The 18,234-nt window shown below is 38.3% G+C and overlaps 1 protein-coding gene and 1 long non-coding RNA gene across 5 annotated transcripts in view; one reads left to right on the top strand and one right to left on the bottom strand.

Annotated features, from left to right (window-relative positions):
* DCLK1 (doublecortin like kinase 1) overlaps nt 1-18,234 on the top strand; it is a 351,269-nt gene that overhangs the window by 32,662 nt on the left and 300,373 nt on the right. The gene's annotated exons all lie outside the window — the stretch shown is intronic.
* Nucleotides 1-18,234, bottom strand: part of LOC129011455 (uncharacterized) — a 31,785-nt gene that overhangs the window by 8,211 nt on the left and 5,340 nt on the right. The window contains exon 2 of the long non-coding RNA XR_008493326.2: nt 15,494-15,872. This is a non-coding gene — a long non-coding RNA (uncharacterized LOC129011455). The remainder of the gene's footprint in view (nt 1-15,493; nt 15,873-18,234) is intronic.

Here is an 18,234-nt window from a genome sequence, read left to right as displayed (position 1 = left end):
GCCTGCGCTTTTCCATTAAGGTGTATTGGGAATCAGGTGTGTAAAGTTCCCATTCATTTTCTACCATCAGTTAATGTGAGAGGGAAGTTACTTTCAAAACTTTACAAGATTATCAAAATGCACGAGAACTTGACTTTGGAGATGTTTACACCCACATACCTACATTTTGGGGCACAAGAGAACTAGAGGAAGAACCAGAGGAAATGTGAATCTATTTTGAGGATTGGCAACTGTGTTTTCTAGGTCTTAAAATTACTTTTTTTTGAAGAGAAAAATGAAGCTTTATGCTATGTATTTAAATAATTGCAAATCTCTCAGTGCTTCTCTCACCTGGAAGGACCAGTGTGAATGACCCCACTGTAAATGGATTCTGTTCGTGTGACTTTTCCTTTGTCCTATTTGCCTTATAATTTGGTTTGACATCAGCTGAAGAAAGTGTGTCAGATCAGTTCTGGGATACCGCACCAGCTCTGTGCCAGAAAATGAGTGATAACACCTTGTGTAATGAATCAAAAGTTGGAAGGCATTTTCTGTTACAACAGCTGGAAACATTTTCTCCAGTTTACATGAAGATTGCTGAGTAATTGGCATTCCAGGAAGGTAAAGGACTGGATCTGTCCCTGGAGATGAGGCTTTGTAGAAAAGAATAAAATCATCTTGTATGTTGAACCCAGCCCAGGGATAATATCCATAAATGTAGAATAGCAGCTAGTGTTTCTTGAATGTTTACCATATGCCAGGCACTAACTAAAATTTCTATTTTTTACCCCATTAAGAGTATTATGGGAGTAGATACTATTGTTATCTCCATTTCACAGATGCAGAATCAGGGGGAAAGTAACTGGCCCAAGTGTTTAGTACCTGGTCAAGGCAAATTGACATTCTTAACCACAGTGTCATATCTGACATTATATAGTGTTTTCCAAATACTTTAAGTATATAAAATTCAGGTGCATCTTTTTTTTTTTGGTAAGAATGCTCACAATTTATTGCTAAGCTTTATTGGTGTGCCTGCTGGAGTTTAAAAATACTTTTCTTCTGAAATTATCAAAGTCCTGTGGTCTGTCAGTCTTTAAACACATCAAGATTAATATACTACCCTGTTAAAAGGGTTAGACTGAGTTGCCAAAAGACAGTAAATGTTGAGAAAGCTACTGAAATGTCTTCTTTCAATTTCTTCTGAGTGTTTCTTGCTATTTTGGTTCCTGTTTGGATTGTTAATGATTATGAAAATAATCTATTTAGAGTAATTTTCAAAACTTTAGAATCTTACTTTAGATTATTGTACAAATTTATATTCCCAATAGTGGAAAAAGAACATTTTTAATGTAACTAACACATCACAGAGATACACAGTACAACTATTTTATGGAGTGTGAATATTGCAAAATTTAAAAACATGTCAACTTTAAAATAAAAAATGATTACAGCTTTATTAAGCTGTAATTTTCATACTATAAAAAGCACCTATTTTAAGTGTATTACTTAATGATTTTAATAAATCCATAGAGTTATGCAACCATCACCACATTCCAGTGTTAGACACTTTGACCAAGAAAGTTCCTTCATCCGCATTTGCAGTCAATCTGGGCTCCCACCCCTAGCCCAGCAGCCACTGATCTGCTTATTAGTCACATCAGCTTTTAAATGTTGACCTCATTTTTCTATCTGCTTTTATAGAAAAGTCTCCTTTCTACCTTCTAAGTCATTTGTGTAATTATGGATTCACTAAGTTCATCACCTTTAACCTGTAACTGTAGCCTCCATCCTCTCCAGCTCGGTTTGACTAGCTCTGGGTTTTATTGAGGTTTTATAAGTAACTTATTACAGAGGTTATGTAGCCAGTTTCAGCACCGTGAGCCACTTATTATCTTTGCACTCTTTGCACATATGGTATTTCTGAGCTCACGCCAGACTTAGGTATCCAGGAGAAGAAACCTTTCATGTTCATGGCAGGATGGAATAATTGTTGTCTTCTAAGCCCTAGGGATGCTTCCTTGGGGCCTATTCTTTTCTCCTACCTTCTTGGGGCCCCATTTGGTGACATTTGCTTTGTTACAGTCCAAAATACCATTTATAAGCTGATTAGATTTCACATGATATTAACATATTTCAAGCTGTGTATATCTTTTTGCATTTCATAGTTAAAATATGGCTTCCATGTGCTTTGTCTGTTCCTTGGATGAGATCCAATTATTTCATAATCTCTCTCATTCCCTCTTCATGGTGGGTTTCCCACTTGTCCTTTCATCACTTTGCTATTCAAGATCTTTGAGGACTTTTTAAAAATTACCGATTTCTTTCTTCTCAAGGAAAGAGACTTAATTGTGCATTTTAATATCCTGCCGTACAGTAAAGCTGCACCTGGGGGATTATGTTCACTGAACCATGATTGAAAATGCCTTTGTACTTCAGTGTTAAGATGCTGCTGGCTTTTGGATTCCAGAAAAGGTTGTGTATTCAGTGTGTACTTATCTTCTTTTTCTTGTTCAAGGCCATCTCTAAACCAAAAACAAGGACAGGTCTCCCCTGTGAAGCCTCTTACAAGATGGGAAAGAAAAGCTGGTCTCTGGCTGAGATTCAAAGGCCTTAGGCTTATGTCTAGGCACAGTTCTGAGGCTAGTGAAGAAATGAGATTGCTTCCCAGATTTTTCTCCCTTTCTAACCTCCTTCTTGGTTATCTGTCTCTCCAAAGAACCAAAGGGATTTTGATGGTGGTTAGCTACATTAAAGAAAATTACATGCAGAAAACCCTTTCAAAACCAATGGAACTGGTTTATAGTTTTTAACCCTCTCTTTTGGGGGCTTTATTATACAGGTCTTATTATTAAATTGAAATTAAATAAAATAGTGATTTACTTTATTATATGGTTTATTGTAATTTCCTTTAGCTTAAGCTGACAACGGAAAATAATATCAATGAAATGGAAAAATTCTGTTAATTCCAGGAATTTAAAATAAAATCCTCTATCTTTAACTTAGTTTTTCTTATTTTATCCACAACAATGGCTCTTAAATTTTGGGAACTGCATTCCCCTTTGAGAATCTTATGACTGCTATGGCCATATCCTCAAGAAAGTTATGCTTCTCAGATGAAGTAGCATTTAATTTTTCTATTATGTTTCTCAGCAGTGTTTAGTCTTTGACTCTCATATTTTTGGGGAAGGGGTGGTGGAATTTATATGTCCATGATATTTACTTATCCAGTGACATAAATCAAGTCTTGTTTTAGATCATCTTTAATTTTCTTGCATTAAGTAGTGCTTTTTTGGAAACATTTGGGAGTTTGAGCCAAGAAAGATATGAGAGGGCTGGGCGCAGTGGCTCACACCTGGACTCCCAGGACTTTGGGAAGTTGAGGCGGGCAGATTGCCTGAGCTCAGGAGTTCGAGACCAGCCTGACCACCACAGTGAAATCCGTCTCTACTAAAAATGCAAAAAATTAGCCGGATATGGTGACACATGCCTATCGTCCCAGCTACTCAGGAGGCTGAGACATGAGAATCGCTTGAACCTGGGAAGCAGAAGTTGCAGTGAGCCGAGATCACATCACTGCACTCTAGCCTGGGTGACAGAGTGAGACTCTGTCTCAAAAAGAGAGAGAGAGAGAGAGAGAGATATCAGAGGATACATTCTGCCACCTGTGTTCATTCATGACTGATTATCAAAAGAAATTTCTGGTTCTTGACAAAACATTTCCTGTTCATAGAGAAATTGTTCAGTTCAACTGGGCATGGGTTTGCTTTCTGTCACTTGCTGGAAATTCTTTACTGGAACAAAAAGTCTAGTGCTTCTGCACAAGGGAAGACATAGACATGTGGTCCTTCCTCACATCTGCTTCCTCACTCCTGCTTCCTTTTTGCTCCTCATTTTTCCTTTCCATCTTAACTTTTCCCCATCACTTGAGCCTTCAGTAAGTGTGAGATAATTTCACTTTTCTTCTCATGTGATTATTTCACTTACAGAAAATCATATTCCTGGCCCGAAATTGTTTCTTCTTTCACAGCAGATGCTCTCCAGGGCTTTTCATCATTTTGTCCTGAGCAATACATTTTCAAAATGTAAAGTGCTTCCCGGCTGATAGCTCTGGAGCCACTAAGGGGTTTAGGAATGTGGTGCAGTAACGACATTTGTCTTAATACCCTTTAAAAACTATAAGTAAAGTATAATTATTGCTTAGAAACTTTTTCCTTAAAAAGGAATTGATTTTACAGCCGCAGGGTGTATAGCAACTACCCATGACTGGCAGTTAGTGAGGATCAAGTAGGAGTCCGCATTTCTGAGTTGGTTGAATAACGCAACAGAACACCAACAGCTGATAGCTCCTGGTTTTGACCATTAAATTGCTTTAAATTGGTTTTACTGTAACTATCTATTGTTAATTTTGCATTCCTAACCATTGGTTAAATATAGGAGGTGAACAAGGAGCAGAATATAAATGACGATAATGCCAGTTTTTATAAAGCACATTAAGGAATTTCTAGCATTTAAGAAAATAATAATAAAAAGAAAATACAATGATAATTGAATCCATTGTAGCTTTTGTTTACTGAGATTAAAACTCTCTGACTATGACTAAACAAGATGATTTGTGGAGGGGTGCAAAATTTATATCAGGTCAAAAAAGGCAGATTTTAAAAAAATGCTATAACATTTTAATTTGTCTACATTTTAATATAGACTTGACTCTAATGCCAAATAAGGTCTAGTCATTAAAAAGATTTTTGTCTGGGTGCCTGTAGTGCCAGCTACTAAGGAGGATGAGGCAGGAGGATCACTGGAGTCCAGGAGTTTGATACCATACTGCACAATATAGTGAGACCCCATCTCAAAAGAATAATAATACTTTTTTGTGCTTAAATCATATATTTGCCATATAAATTAAAATTACCTGAAAATATGTAACACAGGTTGATTGGGAAGAACAAACTTTATCTTTATATTCAATAAATACTATCTAAGCTCTATTAATGTATTTCTAATTTTAAATATTTTATTTTAAATAGCTATCACTAAAAAATGTCAAAATTATTCTAAAATTCCTTAGGGTATTTGAGAGGCTAAATAGTTCTATGAAGGAATTCCTGAAAGAAAAAAAAGGACTAGAAACATAAGGACATGGATTGTAGTCAGGTGATTGAATGATAATGTGCTGGCAATTACTTTGGGAATATCGAGGTCCTCAGGGGTCTCTAGCATGGTACTTTGCTTTGACCAGGTGCTTGGTAAATGTTTGTTCATTAAAGGAATTTATGTATATAATATATGGTACTTTAATCACATGGTGCTGTTTTCATTTAAAAACATAGAAGTCATAGCCTACTATATGGAAACTTAAGTAGGTGATTTGTAGCCACCGTGGGAGCCCTTGGCTGGGAGATTCATTGTAGCAAATATCCTTTCACAGATCCAAGACCTAGTAGTACTGAATGAAGTGATGGTTTTACCCACATGATGACTTCTGTCAATCAAAATGAAAAATATACCCACTTTCTTATTCCTACCGACTTCTTAAATAATTTGCCAATCTGTTGCAAATATGGTACACTGCCAATTTTCAAAGCTAGCTATGTGAGCAGCCCTTCCTCCAATTACATAATGAAGGACGAGTTACATAATGAAGGTTTGATGTAGAAGTAAGGATTTCAAGAACGGTCTGATGCTTGGCATAGAAGTAAGGATTTCAAGCTGCAGTCTGTTAATAGTTTTGAAGCATTGTTATTGTTTTTGTCTCTTATTCGGGAAGGCCTAATTATCAATGATGTTAACAATACTTTCCTCTCCAAAGCCACTTTTTTTCTTTTTTTTAAACTTGTCTTATTTTCAAGCTTTTAAAATTCAGTTTATACCTATTTTGTGCAGCCTGGGCTCTTGCCTAACATGCAAAGGATATTTAGATGGTAGAATTTATAGAATTTAGTAACTGATTGGATATGGGAAGGAACAGGAAGACGTGAAGCAAAGGAAAAGGAAAGAAAACGCCTCTCGGATAAGGGACATGCCTTGGGCAGTAAGGTAGACAGTAGTTATATTAAAAGTTAAATAATATAATATGCATAACAACTGCAAACAGCTATTCAGCTGTTTGCCATTGTGCTAGGAACTGTGTTAAGCACTTCATATGCATGATAAAATTTAATCCTCACACCAACTCTAGAAGGTAAGTACTATTTTTTTCTCTCTTACAGATGAGGAAACTGAGATTTAGAAGGGTTATATAATATGTGTGATATCACACAGCTATTAAAAGAAACCTCAAGAGCCAGAACTCTTAGACATTAATTGCCTTCTAGTCAGAAAAATAAAGCAGATTTGCAGTTGTATATGGTCAATAGTATCACATGCTGCTAAGTAATGAAATAAAATAAGGACTGTCAGACAACAGTATCACGTGCTGCTAAGTAATTAAATAAAATAATTCATTTAATAAAATACTATAAAGTATTGGCAAGTAGAAAAGATGATGAGAGGACATTCTAGGCAAAAGAAACAACATGGGACATTGCCATGGGCTAGGAAAGCAAGACAATTTGTCCAGAATGATGACAGCTGTATTGGATTTGGGGAGGGGTGGTGCTCAGGGCATAGGAACTAGGAACACAGATAAATATGAAAAAGTAGGTAGAAAATGATGCCAGTGGTGGGGGAAATGGATAGCTATCGTTGGGAGTGGGAGGAAGGACCCAGATGAACAAGACACACAGCAGCCTTCTTACTGTCAACTTCGAGTGCTTTATCATATGACACATATCACGCTAGGAATGGTGGCTATTTTCTTTATCTACCTTGACTCATATATCACATATATTTATACCTCTGGGGTGTCATGACTGAAATAAATTTTCTGGACTAACTTTATAAATGTATAGAGAAGCAAAGAGAAGAAAGAAGCAACTTCTTTGAAGTTTGGGTTATTTTCCATTTTGATGGCCAGATGTAGATTAAAAGTTGAAAGTCATTCATCACATAACAAGCCCTTATGTGCCAAGTACTGAGGATATGAAGATGGGTGAGTTATGGTCCCTGCCCTGAAACACTCAGAGTACAGCCCAGAAGATAAGCATTTTTTTAAATTTATTTTTTAAAATTTTTTTATTTTACTTTAAGTTCTGGGATACATGTGCAGAATGTACAGATTTGTTGCATAGTATACATGTGCCATCATGGTTTGCTGCACCTATCAACCCGTCATCTAGGTTTTAAGCCCCGCATGACTAAAAACACCAAAAGCAATTGCAACAAAAGCCAAAATTGACAAATGGGATCTAATGAAACTAAAGAGCTTCTGCACAGCAAAAGAAACTAGCATCAGAGTGAACAGGCAACCAACAGAATGGGAGAAAATTTTTACAATCTACCCATCTGACAAAGGTCTAATATCCAGACTCTACAAGGAACTTAAACAAATTTACAGGAAAAGAACAACCCCATCAAAAAGCGGGTGAAGGACATGAACAGACACTTCTCAAAAGAAGACATTTATGCAGCCAGCATTTTAACCAGTGGTTTATAATGCCATGGGCTGTGTGCCCAAGGAGATTGTACTGAGCCATGTGACAACAGTGCAGGAGAGGGACTGGCTGTTGCATGGGGTGGAGTGGGGTGGGGAGGGGGATGGGACACAAGACCAAGCTCATGATCATGAGATCCTCATTGTGCTCCCCTGCTGTTTCTCTGAGCTTTCACTGACCTCACAAGAGTATTCGCCCCCGTATCCAGTGAGTCATTCAGTGGCTCCTCCGATCTGCCCAGAAATGTTTTGGGAATCCAGTTACCCTTCTCCATGCATGTGTTCAGGCTCTCATGGTGGGCCTGGACCCTTGCAGAAGTTCCCTAGCTGATCTCTTTGCTTCCTGTCTCTTTCCTCTCCTACCTACATTCTGTGCTGCCTCCAGAGAGCTCTTTCTAAGAACAGAGCTTTTGTCCCAGCGTCGCTTGTAAAATCCTTGCAGATATTGGCCTCTTCTCCCTTTCCAGCCTCACTTCTTGCCATTTTCCCCCGTACACCCTAAGTCCCAGTTCTCCAAACAACTTGTTGCTTCTAATACTAAGTGTCTGTGCCATCCCATTCTCTCTGCCTGGATGCCCTCCAGCTGGTCTTTTCAGTGACTCCTCTAAGAAGAAGGGCTCCTCTGGGGTATTTTGAAAATATGCCTGTGAATAGAGGATGTGCGTCCTTATCGGACTATAGGCCCTACATTTCCTGCTCTGAGAATTTTCATCCAGAAAGATCTGAATGTCCAGACCCAAAGAAAACTATTTTTCTTTTTGTCTTTATACTTTGCCAGAACAATAAATGTCAAATAACTTTCCTTACCACATCAATAAGCCTACAACTGTTATGTCACCCCACTCTTAAGCAAGGCTTGCTTTATAATGTATTGGAGAGCATGTCATAGTTTATGAAGGCAAAGTGCATTAAATTTTTTAAATAGGGCTAGGTTATTAACCTAATGCTTATTCCCACAATGCATGTGGCACACTTGGGGACCATAGGAATTGCAAACGCACATCTGGATTACTAAGATTTGTTAATCCTCTCCAGTTGATCTGAAATAATGATTAGTCACCAGGAGAGTAAAAAGCTTTGGTTCCCTCATGCTGCCAAATGGAGATCAAAGTGCCGTCAACACTTCCCACTAGCTATTGTTGGAGCCACTCTTGTACCAAAGGAAACAAGATTTTGTCGTTTTGTATTTGAAATATTGGAGGAAAAAAATCAAATTAAGGCTTGATGTTATTGGTGTGAGGCAAGAGTCAGTGACTCAGAAACATAAAAGGAAGTTAGAGAAAGTAAATGACCAGAACTGCCTGTTGTATATTTCTTGGTGCAAAGAAAGAAGAAGAAGTCTTTGCCAGAGAATGGAGGTGGAAAGAAGAGAGTGATGCAAAACTTTAAATAAATGGGAACACTTTGCAATGGACGACCTGGAGTTCCTGTTCGAGGGTGGTCCTGCAGAGAAGTGTCGTGAGAGAGTGGAATAGTTGAGTGTTGCACAGGAAAGAAACACGGGCTGAACTTGGAACCAAGGTTATGTTTCCAAAAATAGAGTTATATTAACTGCACAAAGCGCATAGATTGAGGAAAGCCTGTGCTTCTGTTCAGGCCTAGCAGGCCAGCAGGTCTCTAGGCCATCTGGCCTGTTTCCCCTGGGTTGCCCAACGGTTTATGTGAGGTTTTCTCATCAAGTAGAGGAGAGCTTACATATTTATTCACAGATATATGAGATTGTATAGAGGAAGAATGATTTGAAGTGGGGCAGAAATCAGGCCTATTGAAGATGCTAGAAAAAAAATTAAAACCGCTTCCGAAGCATTTTAATGAGTCTGGCAAAGGCCATTTTGAACTAATTTCAGACGTTTTGCCTCCAACTTTCATGTAGAAATCGCACCAATGATGATAAGTAGATTGAATTTTTTTTAAAAAAAGATAGAATAAAATTTTGGTTCTTTTATTGGTTATTGGTATTTCGTCTGTTTTTTTAAAAAAGTATTCAGAAAACTTTAGAATCCAGAGGATCATTGAAACAGAGATTAGAGGTGGGAAGGAGTGAAATGTCTGAAGAAATGGCTGCACTAGAAAGGTAGGCTAAGAATAGTGAGTGTTCTTGAGTTATTATGAGCTAAGACATAAATGGAAATGTGGTTGTCATGGGGACTATTTGCAGTAGAATAAAGTATTTTGGTTTGTCAAGAGAGATAGATCTTTTTCTAGCACTAATGTTAAGGTTCCACCCTCCCTGGAATCTCAAGGTACATTGGGAACCCCGGCACGTCTCGAAGACCTGCTGGCTGGCACTGCCCCTCCACTGGTGTTCTGGGGCACGAGGCTGCCTGCTGTCCTGCAGGGCACATTTGCCATCTTAAAACCTGCTTTCCCAGGATGTAGTTCTCTACCCTATGCCACTTCTTTCTCAATACAGAAAAGAGCCTGTCCTTTCATTCCCCACAGCATAGCTGAGGCCAAATCATAATATTTAAGCTTTCCAGGAGGCTTTTACATAAAGGAACAGCCTTAAGACTGGACCCTACATGGGGCTGCTCCTGAAGTACAGAAGCCAGCCTCTTCTCTGGCACTGAAAGCAGGCAGCTCACCTGCTCACGATGGGAGTTCCCTTCTCATCTCTCCCTGGACTCAGCCCTCAGTGCCTCCTGTTCAGCTACAGAGGGAGTTTTCCTCAAAGGATATGGTCTGCAGCACCAGCCACACCTCATCTGAAACACACTTTAATTATTATGTGGACAGCTCACTCCTCCTAGTCATCAACCTGCTATTCCAGAATCCAGTAGTCACTTAACCTTTGCATAACCACTAGGACGTAAAGTGTTTTCCCACCATACAAGAGAGATCGGTTTCCAAAGGTGGATTTTAGTCTTCAGTGATGAAGAAACAGGAAAACCACATGTAACTTGGCCATTTTCCCACATCATGGTTTTAAAAAACATTGTTGTTTATACCCACCCAGAGCATCCTATGCTCATGGGCACTCTGGTGCTACCCAAGACTTCCTTAACATTTTTGGTAGAAACAAAGCCACAGGTTTTGTGCCTCTTGCCCTCCTCGTCTCTGACCACCTTCCCTGCCTTCTCCTTGTTTCCCAGGGGTCTTAGTCTTATCCTTGGCTTGGGAGAATAGTGTATCCACAGCAGGATAGGTGTTTCTAGTATTAAGAATCCAACTGACCTTTGCCCACCCCCAATCAAACCTGTCCCTTGTTAGAAGAGAGTGGAGAGGAGGGAGAAGCCTTTTAGGAGTCTTCTTGGTGGGAAAAAGGTATGGATATCCTCAGAGCATTTCCTGCATGCCAGCAATCCACATGGCCTGTTTTCCAATCACATCTTTGCACGTCCAAACTGTCACTAGGCTGCACATTTCTCACAGTCACAGGATGGGTCGTTTCATGTTTCTGTGACGCACAATGCTTGACTCTAAGAGATATTCAGAAATTGATTACCAAACTAATACCTAACACTATCTCCTAACTCTCTGTTCACTACAAGATGAGCGAAAAGATCACAGACTCCTTTGCAAGGGCTTATTTTTCCTTTTAGCAATACCTGTGCTTGAAGATAAAAGCCCTGTTTTGTTGGGTACTTTGCAGTCCACCTGTGTAGACATGTAAAGAGTCTCTATCATGTAGAGTGTTTAAAAAGCTGTCCAGGCAATTCTCAAAAGAAGACATTCATGCAGCCAGCAAACATGAAAAAAAGCTCATCATCACTGGTCATTAGAGAAATGCAGATCAAAACTACAGTGAGATACCATCCCATGCCAGTTAAAATGGCGGTCATGAAAAAGTCAGGAAACAACAGATGCTGGAGAGGACGTGGAGAAATAGCTTTTACACTGTTAATGGGAGTGTAAATTACTTCAAACATTGTGGAAGACAGTGTGGCGATTCCTCAAGGATCTAGAACCAGAAATACCATTTGACCCAGCAATCCCATTACTGGGTGTATACCCAAAGGATTATAAATCATTCTACTGTAAAGATGCATACACACGTATGTTTATTGCGGCACTATTCACAACAGCAAAGACTTGGAACCAACCGAAATGCCCATCAATGATAGACTAGATAAAGAAAATGTGGCACATATACACCATGGAATACTGTGCAGCCATAAAAAAGAGTGAGTTCATGTCCTTTGCGGGGACATGGATGAAGCTGGAAACCATCATTCTCAGCAAACTAACACAGGAACAGAAAACCAAACACCGCATGTTCTCACTCATAAGTGGGGGTTGAACAATGAGAACACATGGACACAGGGAGGGGAACATCACACAGCAGGGCCTTTTGGGGGTGGAGGCAAGGGGAGGGAGAGCATTAGGACAAATACCTAATGCATGTGGGGCTTAAAACCTAGATGACGGGTTGATGGGTGCAGCAAACCACCATGGCACATGTATACCTATGTAACAAACTGGCACGTTCTGCACATGTATCCCAGAACTTAAAGTATTAAAAAAAAAAAAAAAGCTGTCGAGGAAACATTTTATTTCCAGCTGTAGTGCCAGCCAGTAATGTTGTCTGAGGCTGACTTCTCTTGGGACTGATACTCTCTCCTGTGTGCTTTGTCCTGACACCTGAGTTCAGCTGAGGTGTCCTGGAGCCCAGGGGACCCCTGGTGGTACAGAGCAGACTCCAGAGGGCTGGTGTAGGTTGTGTTTTCAGTCACAGAAACAGCTCCCGACATTGACTTGGGTTGTTGAAGGAGCTAATGAAATAATGCTAATAGCTGGCAAACAGTGATGTCAGATGGGTAAACAGTGACCCTGGCTGCTGAGTTGGATGGGGGAAGGAAGAAAATAAGAGAGAGGGTCTAAATGTAGCCGAGGAAGGATAAGCCTTTTATATCTCATGCAGATTAATAATAATTTTTATTAAAAGTGTCTAACCCTGTGGTGAGTGCCACAAGATTTGGTTTGTGGAGAGACTTTTCTTTAAAGATTTCTTCACAGAAGTAATCTATTTTATTACTGGGTAACTAATTGAAAATAAGCAATATGCAATGAAATATTGATCTGGGGGTTCCTGACTGTTTATTCAAAGTTGCCAGAATGCCAAGAAAAGGGAATCCAAGTATAGATGAAGGGAGAGCTTCAGGAGTCAGGGGGTCTCTTGGTCTGCCCATGTGTCTCTCTCTTTGCCCTTTTCAAATCCTCTCCAGCCTTCCCTCCCAGGGAGCTCGCTATGCTTAATGGCAGACTGGAGTTCTCTCGGTCTACCCCAACTATAATTTTGCTTGACAACATTCAGGGTATTGGTAGCTATTTCCTCAGTTACAAAGAATAGTGTGCGGTAATTTAGAAGCTTGATTTCTGATAGAAAAAGTTAGGGAAAATTACAGCAAACATGAGCAGTCGTGGGAACTTCATGGTTGAAGCTTTAAAACTAGTTATTGATGGACATTTTTGTCTTTGGGGACAGTGGTAAAGAGCTGGCTTCCAAACTGTATTCAGGTTAGTAATTTTTATCTCTACTAAAGCAATTTGCAGAATATGTGCAGTATAGCTCTTTTCATAATTAAAAAAAAACCATCCTTTGGATTATATACATTTAGACAAAGGTCTGGAAAAAAAAACACAATAAACTGATAGAAGATGTTACCTCTGAGAAAGAAAGTGGGATTGGAATCTACAAAGGGTCCATTTGCTTTATATTATTTGAATTGTTTACAGTATAAATGTATTTTAAATATAAAGATTAAAGTTAAAAGAATCCAAAAACAACTTTCAGAGCATATAGGCATTTGTTTCAAACTTCTCTGGGGAGAAAAAGTTAGTGTATTTTATTTACATAATTTTGAGATAAAAATAATTATTTTAATAATATACTACTTTGAGTTTCCTTGGGCATATTTATAGTACCTAAATTTTCTAAAGTGGATACTTAAAAACATCTGTTATTAGTAATCTATCTTTGGCCACATGGTGGTAATGAGAAATTTGTTTTCCTTGAAAGACAATATATATATATTTATGGAGTACTTTTGTTTTCAAAGTCTCATCTTGATTTATGTAACCACATGATGTTTTTTGAAAATGGTATAACAATTTTATTTCTGATCGGAAAGTACTCATATAAGTCTACTAGGAAGTTAAAAAGCTAAAATGGGTGCCATATAACCAGTAGCGAAGGCCATTTGCATTGGTTTGTTGTTCTTTCATCAGTTTTTACAAACTTGCTTGGTTTTGTCTTTTTTTTTCTTAATGTGACATACGGATCCCTTGTTGGTAGTCTTTCTAATAGAGATTTAGTGGGAGTATAGATAATGGCAGAACGATTGTAGCTTTCACAAGTGTAATTAACTTCTTGTAAAGTACAGTTCTTCAGGACAAATCTTGAAATAGAATGACTATTTCCAGATCTGGGCTTTTGTCCCCCTCCTTTATAATTCAGTTCCTTTTACTTCTGTGCTGTCAGTTTAGTGATTCTTCAACAAGACTTCCCAAACTTCAAATTTGTTTATATCTTTTCTGTTTATCTATTTCTTTTCATCAGATTATACATAAGTGTTTTTGAAATAGCTGCAAGGTTTGACCCCTATGTGCCCGGTGATTGTACGTCAGTCATTTGAAAAATCAGACACTCAGCTGTCGTCCCTGTGGTCCAGTTTCTAAAATCAAGAATCATGAACTGTCTGGGAATAAGGGAAATGGAAGACAAACCGAGCTACTGTCTGTCTGCTGATTCTTGCATCTAATGTTTTTCCTTACCCTTTTCATTCTGCCAGGGTGGGGAAAAATCATTGAAGGATGTTTACTGACATTTCTGCATGTTTTTGAATGCCTCAGGAATTATTTGACTTTTCGTTTGTGATAGTCTAATCCTAAGTGTCTGTTTGCTACAATGTATTTTTAATAGCCAAGAGACAAATACATTTAGTTTTCTTCCTTTTGATAAAAAGTTGTTTGAGAAAGGAAAGTATCAATTTGACCCATTTCTATTATTTTTCTAGCACATTCTAATTATGTTACAAAAATAGCAACAACAAGGTAACTTAGAGAAATCCAGGAGGAAATGAACCTGTTGACTTGGAGGATATATATTCATATATCACTAATCCTGTGTTTAATAGAATGTTTCTTAAAGAAAAAAGTTTTCTCTTCCTAACTTAGAATGGAAGAACAATGGTAGGGGTAGCAAGCCCCTACTAAGCACCTGCACCACAGTGGATGTCACAAAGTGGGTCCTCCATAAATATTTGTTGAAATTTTTAAAAAATGAATGGGAAAACTCAAGGAAAAAGATTGTTCCTGGAGGAATTCCTTGGATTATTTATTTGTTATTTGGCGATACAGATCAGCTGGTATGTGAATAATACAATTGCTTGTTTCTTAGAATCTATTCCACTTTCAATCTTTTTGAGTCACATTTGTAAGATTTACAGTACCTATGTTTTGGTGATGGTATGGGCACCAATAAACAATAGAGGACTTGTTTTCTTATAGCCGTTTAAATTTTAATTATCATTGGGTAGTGAATGCCATCCCATTTTTTCCACAGGCTGATCTACCAAAGTGGGAACTGGAGTTGAACTGAGGAGGGACCTAACAGAGTACTCGAGATGAAAGAGAAGTTTCAGAGACGTGAACACGTAGTACAGTTAAAAACAAACTAGACATTTTTAGTGTATTTTAGAGAACTTCTTATGAGGTCACTAGAACATAAAGGCTGTGATCAGAGGCAAAGGCCAGAGGTTGCTACAGGCCACCATCTTGATCTGTCAAGATAACCTGGTCTTTTTCTACTTTAATATGGTGCTTTCTTATAGCCCAATAAAGAATAGATTGTTTTTATTCTTTGACCCTCCATTCCCTAAGGACTTTTTAAATAGCAGTTTGGAATCGGTGGGTACATTGCTTAACACTGGACAGGTGTTTGGCAAATTCAAATGAGATTTCAGATTCTTATGCACAGAAGATATTTAAAGAAGCAACTTTTGTGGACAGAGCCCATTCCCTGTAACCATAACTTTGACTCACCAGGAGCTGGGTTTCTGAGGCAACTATTGCCTTTTTCTAACTGCAGCCATCTGTTTGTATATCCCCTTCTCTCCACTGGGAGCAAGGAAGACAAATGAGGAATGAAAATAAAATTCTAGGTAGATAGCTGGGACTCATTCAGCTCAGGTTTTTGTCTAATCCAGTGGGTGGATTTGAGTCTTTTTCATATGAAAGTATTTTAGCAACTTTTAGTGCTTTCTACAACTTCCATTTTCATGAGGTTTACAAACTGTGCTCTCTGAGGGTGGTCTAAGCGAGGACTGTATCTGTTCAGCTGATGTTGCAGGAGAGGAGTTGGTGACACCTTCAGGCCTTCATGATGCCATCAGTCTGGGGAAAATGACTCATCCATCCAACTCTGTTGAGAATTTAAATGACAAATGACATATCAAGTAGAGTTGGCCCTTGAACAACATGGGATTAGAGGAATCAACCTCCCACACAGTTAAAAATATATGTATAACTTTTGACACTTCCAAAACTTAATTACTAATAGCCTACTATTGACCAGAAGCCTTACCGATAACACAAGCAGTCAATTAACATAACACATATTTCATGTTATATACTGTATTCTTATAATAAAGTAAGCTAGAGAAAAGAAAATATTATTAAGATAAAATATAATTTCTATTCGTTAAGTGGAAGTGGATCACCATAAAGGTCTTTATCCTCACTGCCTTCACCTTGAGCAGGCTGAGGAGGAGGAGGAAGAGGAGGTGTTGGTCCTCTTGCTGTCTCACAGATGCCAGAGTCAGAAGAGGTGGAGGAGGTGAAAGGGGAGGCAGGAGAGGCAGGCACACTCATAATTTCTATTGAAAAAAATCTGAGTATAAGTTGACTCGCACAGTTCAAACCTGTGTTTTTCAAGGGTCAGCCATAATTGCTGAAATAGCAAGGCTGGAGATAAGGTTATCTGGAGGGGGTGGATTGCTGGCCTCTCCACCCTCATTAGATAGTGCTTATCCAGTGCCTTGGTTTGCAGGATGCTAAAGTTCTCTTCAAAGCATTGTGGTCTTATGGCATTATTGTTACTTACTCCCCTTGACTAGAGCAATTGAAATGTTAAAGGAAAACAAAACTTTCTCTAAAGAATGGCTGTGTAAATTGGTCCCTCTGTTTAATCTCCACAATTTTTCTACTTAAGTTGAATAAATGTTATTTTTCCCAGAAGAAGTTAGAGAGCATATTCAAGCAATGGTTTGATGCAATCCTTTATAAGTTGTGAGACCTTTGTGTGCATGTGTGCTGGGGTTGAGTGCAGGAGGTAGAGATGACAGTTTCCAGTGCTTTCTATGTGACACAGGTTAGAATTCCCGAACAATGAAACTTTCCAAGAATGCCATTTCTTGGAAATACCTGCTTTTTAAGCCCACCTTAGGCATGACTTTTAAAATGGAACAATTAAAATTTGCATTTCAAAGCCATCTAATCGGCCCTCTAGTCTTTTGAACTATGAGCGGTCTTTTTAAGTAGATTTCAGCATACTTAATTTTTTTTATATATATGACTTTGAATTTTTTTCTGCTGCATTAGATTTTTTTCTAACTTGGCCAAAAAGTTACTTAGTGATGCACTAAGTGATGAGATTCTGTCTTCAAAATTCACATTGTTTTTGTCTGCCTTCATGATATTAGACAGTATTTAATGAGATGTTAGGAAAGGAATAATTTTGGGGGAAATATACTTGAGTCAAATTGAATTCTTAGCTTCATTATGTTAATAATTATTTAATTCTAATTTTTTTCTTTTAAAAGTTGCTTTCATTTTAACTATTTAATTAATGTTATGCTGAATTTTTATGTGCATTGAAATGCTCATTTTGTGATATGAATAATGCAAAACTTCTACCAAACACCGAAGTCTGTAATTATTGAAAGCGGAGTTTCTGAACCTGCACTATTGACATTTTGGGACAGATAAGTCTGTACTATTGGGACCTGTCCTGTGCAAGGCAGAATGTTTAGCAGCATCTAGCACCACCCACTAGATGACAGAATGCCCTACTCCCTTCCCTCAGTTGTGACAATTAAAATGTCTCTAGGCATTGCCAAATGTCCTCTGGGAGGCAAAATTACCCCTCAACCCCTGGTTGAGAACCACTGATGTAAAGTCTAAACTCTCTCTTCCCAATAACAGAAAGGGATTCCTTATCATAGAGAGTGAAAGCAGAAGCCATGTGTGTTGCAAAAATAACTGTGGAAATCTGATTGGAAACATTATATTGTAGATCATTGTCCTAGATTAAGTAAAACTCAAAATCAAAGGCAGGCTAAATATTGATATAATGCAAGAGTCAATAAATTATTTTTACATAGAATATTTCTGGACCAAGATGGAAGTAGACTGAAGTACAATATGGAGCACTACCTGGAGCAAGATAGTAATTCAATTTCAGCCCACTGAAGGAAACTGACATATCAGATTCAAAATGCTGTTGACCTTGACGAATATTTCCCTTGAATATGTGTAATATTCTTGACCTATGTAAGATAACCTGACATGGACCAGGAGCTTTAAGAGTCCCTAATTCCTATATTTTGATGTTTTGATTTCACAGGTATTTCCAGCTTGCTTTTCTCTATCCTTTGATCCTCCATGATATCGTGTTCTCTTGGTTTTCTTGCTGCCTCTTTGTCTCACCTTTCGGCTTACCTTTCTTATGCCCTCCACCAGAACACTGGTGATCCCCACAAGCTAGGCCTTGCTCTCCTTTTTCA

This window comes from Pongo pygmaeus, chromosome 14 (assembly GCF_028885625.2).
Source record: "Pongo pygmaeus isolate AG05252 chromosome 14, NHGRI_mPonPyg2-v2.0_pri, whole genome shotgun sequence".
NCBI lineage: Eukaryota > Metazoa > Chordata > Mammalia > Primates > Hominidae > Pongo > Pongo pygmaeus.
The sequence above is the reverse complement of the archived record's forward strand: the minus strand, read 5'-3'. Positions and strand labels throughout refer to the sequence as shown.